An 8,125-nucleotide genomic window follows, 5' to 3' on the forward strand; every position below is an offset into this window, starting at 1 on the left:
AATGAAATAGAATCTATCCTTCCTAACTCTGTGACTTTAAACCACAGTAGCCTACTGATGGACCATATAATCTCTGCACCACCAACAGACATTGAGCATTATAGTCATATCAATGCTCTTGAACCTTCTCACTTCTCTGTTACCATTGTTCTAGCTTTCTGGTCTATTCGAATCATTAGTTCTTGTCTCTCATTGCTGGCCCAACTAATTTCTTTGTCTTAATGGCTAAATTCAGCTGACCTGACCTGACACTATTTCCTTTTCTGACTTACCACATCGCTGTCTGCTTTGGGAAACCATTCCAGTGGATTCTGCCCCAGCTTCTCGAACTTTACTAGATGACCTTCTGGGGTTCTTGTTGCCTCTTCATCTCTTCATTCATTCACCCAGTGAAGTGTGTTTTATGTTTAAAAAAATCTTTGTCAAACCCTGATATAAAGGATAGGAAATATAAAAGTAACCAAAACAAAGTTGTGGCTTTCATGGAGGTTACATTTTAGTTGGAGATAGGTGATAAGCAAATGAATATATTCTGTGTTCTCAGGCTAGGCCCCATAGGCCAACAGCAATGGCAGCTTATTACAGGGTGTTGAATGCAGCCCTGTGGAAGCAGAATCTGCATGCTAACAAGATCTGCAGTTGATTCATGTGCACATTACAGTTTGAGACATGCTGCTTACACAAAACAATCTGTTCATGTCATGAAGGAAAAGAAAACAGGTTAAGAGACTAGAGAGCATTGTTTGGGGGTGCTATTTTATATAGCATGGTCCACGAGACTGCTTTGGGAGGATAGCATCTGCCCAGTGACCTGAAGAAGGTATGAATATGATTCCCTTTCCAGCAGAGGAGACGGCAAGTATGAGGAGCCCTAATAAGAAGCATACTTGACTTGTTCAAGAGATAACAAGGAGGTTGGTGTAGCTGGAGCTGAGTGAAGAAGGGGAGAGTAGACAAAGGCTGGAGCAGGGAGAATACCAGATGATGTAGGGCTCAGGCCCCAATGAGACCTTGTGATGGGAAGCCATTGGAGGACTTTGAATAAAGCAGGGTCATAATTAGGCCTTAAGAGCATCACTGTAGCTGCTGTAACTGGTAGGAAAAGGGCAGAGGCTAGGAGACCAGGTGTGAAGTGTTTTAATCCAGGGGAAAGATGATGATGGTTTGGAATAGTGTGTTGGTGGTGGAGGTGCTGAGAAGTAGTTGGATTGTGGGCATATTTTGAAGGTAAAGTCAGTAGGGTCTTCTGATGGATTAGGTGCAGAGGATAAAGAAAGGAGGAGAGTCAAGGGTGACTATTTGTCTATTTAAAGGCTATTTGTTTGAGAAACTGAGAACAACTGCCTTTTGAAGGAAGAGCTGATTTAATGAAGAAACTGGAGGATATTGCTAAGTGGGAAATGTTTACCAGAAAATCAAATTGCTTATGCGACTTTGGTTTATGGCAGACAGTTAAGGTAGGATGCACTTAGTGATTCTGACTACTTCATGTCACAGGTGAACTCACCGAGTCTGAGTGAGGTGAGGACACCTTGATTAAGGACATACAATTAGTTGGACATAGAGCTAATTTTTGGTCTTCTACACTCATTACATGCCATCTCTCCATGCAAGATTTCTAGGTCAGTGAATTACTGAGGTAAATTTGTTTATCTAGGAAAATTTCCAAACCTCATGGAGTTGTTGAAATGTTGGAAGACCTGTTTCTGATGTTTCCTGTCAAAGGACTAACCTCTTTTAGAGTGCATACGGGTGGGATCCCGGTGGTCATTCTTGAATCTCTAGTCATATCTGCCCTCATCAAGGAACATTTTAGGGGACAGGCATAGTGACTACTAAGTTCCTTTCTCAGACAGTGACAGAGGCTCTGTGCAAATTGGAATTAAGAAAATATTTCAGGGGCTGGGATTGTGGTTCAGTGGCAGAGCCCTCGCCTAGCATGCGTGAGGCACCGGGATTGATCCTCAGCACCACATAAAAATAAAAAATAAAGGTATTGTATCCACCTACAACTAAAAAATATTAAAAAAAATTTTGGAGAGACTCACTGTTTCATTTTACAAATGAGAAAATTGAGGCTTAGAGATTAATTCAAGACCCCATTGCAGATCAGTAAGAGACCTGAAACCCTCAGTGTGAAATTTGGGATTTGGAGTTGGAAGATCTGTGTTCAACTCCCATCCTCTCCATTAGACCTAAGTGGGAGGAATGAATCTTTTACCTTCCTTATGTTTTCATTTCCCCAGGTGTGTGACACTGAGTGAGTCACTTATCCCTCCTATACATTAGCTTTTGCATTTTTAAAGTGGGTTGATCAAATGAGATAACTCACACAAAATGTTCTGTGAAACTGCTTTGGTTCCCATCACCACACACAGCATTTCTTATGCTAAAATCATCCAAAAGAGAGTGAACAATCAGAATTCAAACCAAATCCTGCATTAGGAAGAAGATACTGATGTGGGAGGGTCTCGTGCATGTGCGTCCCTTGTTGGTTCTTTTCCAGCTCCCTCTTCTCCAAAGGGGTCATTTTTTAAACTCTTCTATCCTTTACCACCTCACCTATCCCTCTCAGAAAATATTGTCTGATGAGTGTGCAATAATTCCCCATAGCAACAAACATCTGCAAAAACACCCATTTCCGTCTTTTCCTCCTGAAATGACGTCATCCTACTTCTTCCCTTGGTTGCCTCCACTTCCAACTTCACAACTCAGCTCAGAGGCCACTGTGTTCCAGCCCCATCTAACCTCTGTTAGCAGATTGGATACTCCTCTTCAGTTCTCTCAAAGCACCCATGACCCCTATAATAGCACGAATCCCACTGACTTATAATATTTGTTTACTAATGCCTCCTGCATTAGAAGGCAGGGATTCTACTTATCTCTGTATCTACCTGGTACCTGGTTATATGCACTATATCGTATGTATACTGTATACCTATGTATAACTATATATAGTTTATATCCTGTATAGTATTTGTGGTGAATATTATATATTTAAAGGTATATGATAATTTATAATATGTGATAATATTAGTAATAATGATAACTTTTATTAAACACTTACCATGTACCAGACTTTGTTCTATGAGCTATATGTGTATTAATTCTGTTGGCCAAATTTTGTAGATGACAAAGTGAGGCACAGAGGAGTTAAATTAACTTGCCTAAGCCCATGTAGAAAGAGAAGGAGTAGAATTTGAAATGAGTGGGCTGGCTCCAGTCTTAGAGCTTTCTGGACATGGACTTTGCCAATCCCCTTGGGTTGGGAGTTTCATGTGAGTGTGTCTAATTCAACCTTGTTACCTCACCGGTGCCTTGTGCCAGGGTTGCAGTTTTCTGTGGCATGCCTGAAGGGAGGCGATGCCATCAGCAAAACTGATCAGCTTTTTAATTACTAAGAGCCCCAAGAAGGTGGATGGCAGCTTTTTACTGCTCAGTTCCCAAAGATCTGGCTGCCTGCTCATTTATGATTTGACTAATCAGGCTGTATCTGAGCCCAGCAGCAGAAAACATTTTTTTCCCCTAGGGAAAATTACCTATAGTGATCAAGATATACTGCAATGGGGAAAAAAGTGCCCCAAAGCTAATAGAATAAGAAAAGTAGAGGTTCATTTTGCAGTTAGGAATAGTGGCTAAAGAGTGAGGAGAACTAAGATATCAGCTGATGCTCAGGATTCTATTGAGAAAGCAGTTTATTTGGGACAGGAGGGTACCACTGAACCACTTGCCCTTCCCCCATTCTAGGCATGCAGAACCAACCGTCACCTATCATCAAAGACATCTATGTGTAGTGAAAAGAATATATGATTGATAGCAAGTCACTTATTTCTTCTGATCTAAAATTTCCTCTTCTTTTGAAACCTGTCTCAAAGATTTGGTGGGAGAAAGTAAAACATCATACATTGTGAAGAGTGGTAAAATACCTTATACTCATAGAACACTTTAATAGCAATAAAAATAAAAGGATAGTAGTAATAATATATAACTGATAAACAGCACTTGCTATATGCCAGGAACTCTTCTAAGTACTTTATATGCATTTTATCCTCACAGCAATCTTATGGGATAAGTAGTACAGATGAAAAAACTAAGACACAGAGAGGACATGTGAACATCACATAGCTAACAAGTAGCACAGTTGGCCTTCAAACCCAGGCAATCTGGTACTGCTGTGTTATATTTCCTGTTTATGATGAATACAAGTACATGTGTTTACAAAGCATGATCTCAGGGAATCCTTCCTGTTCTCTGAATGGGAAAATTCTAGGGCCCAGGGGACATAGGCCATTTTTCATACTACATGGAATCTGCCTCTTAAAGAACTGTCTTGAGTCTGCCACGGATCCCAAACCTTAGGAGTTTGCCTGGAGTTACAGAAAAATATCAAAAAAGTCAGCTTTGTTCTCATTAGAAATTCCACATAACCTCTCCACATTCTCTGGGTTCTCGTGGTTTTGACATCTCAATGTCTCAGTAGCTGACACTGATGACAGTTGAAATGACTTAATAAATCAGACCACAGATATTTATTAGGTACCTGTACCATGCCCAGCATTGTGCAGAGGGGTGGAAGATAATGTATAAAAGGAGCAGGGTTATGGTCTGTAGCCACAAAGAGTTAGAAATCCAGTTGGAAAGATCCAACAGGTGATGATAACATATGAAATTGTTCCATGTTGGCAATGAGATGGTGAGTGATGAATGGGACATGCTGCTGATTGTGCCCCCCTCATCTCCTGGGCTTTTCCTCGGAGCTCTCAGCTTTCTTTGAGACATTGTACTCAGCATGAGTGACCTGTCATTTCTTCCTGGGGAGACAATTCTAAGTAAAAGAATATTCTTTGCCCAGCAGCTCCTGCTGCATCCACTGAGATGTCTTTGTCCTTTCCATTTCTTCATCAGAAGTGGTAGAGAGGTCAATTTGAGGTCTGCTGCCCCTCAAGGAAGAACTGACATAATGAGGTGAGCCACTTTGGGCTAGTCATTAAGCCAGAAGGTCCCCTGCCCTCAACTCCTTTAGCAGCCTACTCTTACTTCTCCAGGTACCTGAAATTGCTTCCTAATGCTGGATGCTCCAGTGCATGGGTTAGCACACAGTTTTGTTTTTGTTTTTTTTTTTTTTGATGGGTTTTAGGCCTTTCTCTTTCTGCTGGATGATTTTGGTCAAGTTACTTCATCTTTTTGTATTTTAGTTTTCCCAATCTACAGAGTGGATGTATAAAAATAAAATGTGAGGACAAGGTGCAATAATTCAGTGCCTGACATGGTGCCTGCTACATAACACATTTTCCTAAAATGATATTTTTCTGTTATTTAGTCCTACCATCAATGTCCTCAAATCACCATCACTAACATCCTCATAATCACCATCACAAATATCATCACTGCCATCATCAATACCATCATCATCATCATCATCCACCCAGTATATCCCATGTCGCATTTCTTTAGTTCATTTTTTTTCCCTTAAGACATTTAAAAATGACTTGAGGATTAATCAAATACCAAGTGCTTCCTGTGTGACAGTGGTTTCATTTGTCACCACACTCAGAAAATATCTTTATTCAAAATTTCGGAGGGCAAGGAGAGTAACTCACAGAAAATTAATGCTGAAAGTTGTAGGTTCTTTGATGGGAGAGAAGGAAAGTTAGCTATGATTGAATGGATTTTGGATGCTTCTAAGGTTGCCTCCTCTGCAGCTCTTAGGTCTGCCACTAAGGTAAGCAGTTTCCTGGAGTGCTCTGTTTTCCCACAGTGTACTGAGATCATTTTCCTTTCCATGTTGATTGTAACATCATAGGGAAGACTCTTCATTTCAACTTCAGTCCTGAATAATGGGAGTGTCTGAAGGAGAGCAACAGAAATATTTGAGGTTGGGATTCTGAAGCATAAAAAGCACAAGTTAATTACCTTTGGCATCTCAGATAGATTTCTGCACACACAATTTCATTTCATCTTTCTAATCTGCAGCTACACTCTGACAGATTGTAACATACAGAAATTTACCCACGCTCTGCCCAGAGACATGCTCTAATTTAAGGACTCCTAGGAAGATGGACATAAATGCCTCTTGAGCAGCCCTGTACCCCTCCGGCCTCCACAGGAGAAGTCTTTCTCTGGAGAGGTATTGATGTGATAATTGAGAAGGGTAAAGACACTCATTTTGAAATTTTTGCTTGGGGGCTTTCATTCAAAGTTTTACTCTGCAAAGAGGTGTTCAGTTCCGTTGAATTTCTTCACCAAGTCAACACAAATTGCAAAGTGAAATTAGAGTGTGGTGACATTTCCGATGTGGTATTTCTTTTCTTTTTTGGCTTGTTTGCCTTTGGCTAAAAACACAAGTCAGACCTTGTGCAAGTATGGATTCTGGAAGGCCGTTGAAGGCCCAGTGGGAAAATCTTTAGGGCATCTTGGGAACTTTTAGCATAAATAGAGGGGTGCAGGCCAACTTGCCTTGAGGCTGGGAGGGCTGAGGGCTTCTCTTCAGTAACCCCACTCTTCCTACGACTAGCCCTGGAAGGATCTGGAGGGCATATCCTTTGGCTGCTATGTAAGGCTTGATCCATTCATCTGTTGAACAAATATTTGTTGAGCCTCTTTAATGCCAAGCCTATGCTAGGTGTTGACACACAGCAGTGAACAGATAATAGGCAACAATCCCACTGACACAGAATTCACTTTTCCTCAGATTGCCTTATTAATGTCATTCTGTTCTTTCTGATTTTATGGGTGTATATGTTATAAATGTATCAATGTATCTTCTTAAATTTTATATTAAAATTTTATATTTAATATATATATATATATAAATCTCAGATTTATATAAATAATATATAGTGAAATATGAATATATACATAAATAAATAACATGTGAATATATGATTGTATCTTCCTAGGTGTTTGTTCCAAGAAGAGAGGGGTTGGGTTTACTCAATTATCTTTGTAAAAGCCCGAAATAATATCATTAATCCATTTAATACGTACCTTCTGAGAGCCTGCTCTGAGTGAGGTGAGGAAGATACAGTGATGGACATTCTCATACAGATTATACAGTATTATTTAGTAAATATGAAAACAGAGATAGTTAATGCTTTTTTTGTTGATATTTGATTTGGGTTTAATGATGTACATCTTATATCTTACTCATTTGTTAAGAGGGAGCCTATGTCTTCTGTTTCTCATGCCTATTTCCCTGCAAATTTCTCCATCTGACCTCCCTAATAACCATTTCCTTCTCCAGTCTGTACTCTATCCCAGCTATTTCCAGGGCCTCCCATTTCTTTCTAAAGATCAGTAATAAGGACTGTATCCAGGCCATTCTTTAGGACACTGAAGGACTGAGGGAATATATTTTGCAAACCTCTCAATGCCCCAGCCCCATGCTGCTCAGACCCACCATTCTGGGGACAGGAGGACCTCTTATCCTCTAGTCACTTCCCTGCATCCCATTCCACCCACCTCAGCTGTGGCCTAGAAGTATTTTTCCCCATTTATCCATGCTCAGCCCTAGGCTGAAGATGCTGTATTTTGAAAATAAAAGCTATTAAATTTGGAGTTTATGCTCAGAGACTGCTATTCCAGGAACAATGAGAACAATTCCTTTAGAAGACTGAGCCATCTTAAAGCCATGAAGGGACTAAGAAAATAGGTTTTACCTTCTGAAGAGGCAGTAAGGTTCAAAACTTGCATTTGAGAGAAGTAGCTGGAAAAATACCGTCTTCATTCCCCTGCCACCTACTTCAACTAGGGTTAAAAAGCAGAGGGGAAAAGAGGCTGAATTTAATGAGATTTGTCATTTCTCCTGGTGACAGGAGTGAAGCTTAAAATCCTCCTTAACTCATATGTACAAGGGGAGGCCAGTGATCAAATTCATATGGTAGTGCTTTCTAGAACCTCCCTAGACAATGAAGAGCATGAAGTCTGGGTAAGGTTTTCCCCATGACCAGAGGCTAAGTGGTATCCAAGGATCAGTCAAAACATTTGACCTGTTGAATTTTTCACATTGCCCATTTTGACAGCCTTGTGGTCTGCTTATAAGAAGCAGAACCAAAGTATTAAGAGCCTTTGTGGATGTGGCAGTTGAACTTCAAGGGCACTTCCTGAAAAGGGCTTCCACAGCCTG

This window comes from Callospermophilus lateralis, chromosome 2 (assembly GCF_048772815.1).
Source record: "Callospermophilus lateralis isolate mCalLat2 chromosome 2, mCalLat2.hap1, whole genome shotgun sequence".
Classification (NCBI taxonomy): domain Eukaryota; kingdom Metazoa; phylum Chordata; class Mammalia; order Rodentia; family Sciuridae; genus Callospermophilus; species Callospermophilus lateralis.